The 1,010-nt window shown below is 49.5% G+C and overlaps 1 pseudogene; it reads left to right on the top strand.

Annotated features, from left to right (window-relative positions):
- The first annotated feature begins 309 nt into the window (after positions 1 to 309).
- LOC129468019 (small ribosomal subunit protein uS9-like) lies at positions 310 to 747 on the top strand (annotated as a pseudogene).
- Positions 748 to 1,010: the final 263 nt, after the last annotated feature.

Consider the following 1,010-nt stretch of genomic DNA (forward strand, 5'->3'; position numbering starts at 1 on the left):
TTATGTAAGTTCAGCTATTATTATCATGTTAAGCCACTCACGCCCATTCCAGCTCCCTTCTGTCTCCACCACTCTACTGAAACTGCTCTTGTCAAGATGGGCTCTATGCTGCAAAATGCAAATGTACATTTCTCTGGCCTCGCTTAATTCAACTCTCAGCAGCAACTGACACAGGTGTCCGCTGCCTCATTTAAAAAAGTATCATGGAAGATTGCAAACACACACAAATGTATTTCCTTTTTGAAATAATTTTCTTCCTTTTCTGGTTGCACGCCGTGCAGTGAGGATCTCTAATGTATGCCTGTAGCCATGCTGTCCAAGGGCCCACTGCAGTATGCGCAGGTCTTTGGATGCACGAAAAGGGCCACAGCTGTGGCGCCCGGCAAACACGGCAATGGCCTCATCAAGGTGAATGGGTGGCACTTGGAGACGATCGAGCTGCATACGCTACAATACAAGCTGCTGGAACCACTTCTGCTCTGGGCAAAGAGCAATTTGCTGGTGTGAACGTTTGTGTTCATGTGAAGGGTGGTAGTCATGTGGCCCAGATTTGTCCTGTCCATCAGTCCATCTCCAAAGCCCTAGTGGCCTATTACCAGAAATATATGGATGAGGCTTCCAAGAAGGATATCAAAGACATCCTCATCCAGAATGACCAGACCTTGCTGATAGCTGGCCTCCTTCGCAGGGTCCAAAAAGTTTGGAAGCTCTGGTGCCTGTGCTCGCTACTAGAAATTCTACCAATAGGCCAGGTGCAGTGGCTCATGCCTGTAATCCCAGCACTTTGGGAGGCTGAGGCGGGCGGATCACCTGAGGTCAGGAGTTAGAGACCAGCCTGGCCAACACAGCGAAACCCTGTCTCTACAAAACTACAAAAATTAGCTGAGCATGATGGCCGGTGCCTGTAATCCCAGCTACCTGGGAGGCTGAGGTGGAAGAATCACTTGAATCTGGGAAGTGGAGGTTGCAGTGAGGCAAGATCGTGCTATTGCATTCCAGCCTGGGCGAGA

Source organism: Symphalangus syndactylus, chromosome 18 (genome assembly GCF_028878055.3).
Source record: "Symphalangus syndactylus isolate Jambi chromosome 18, NHGRI_mSymSyn1-v2.1_pri, whole genome shotgun sequence".
Taxonomy (NCBI): domain Eukaryota; kingdom Metazoa; phylum Chordata; class Mammalia; order Primates; family Hylobatidae; genus Symphalangus; species Symphalangus syndactylus.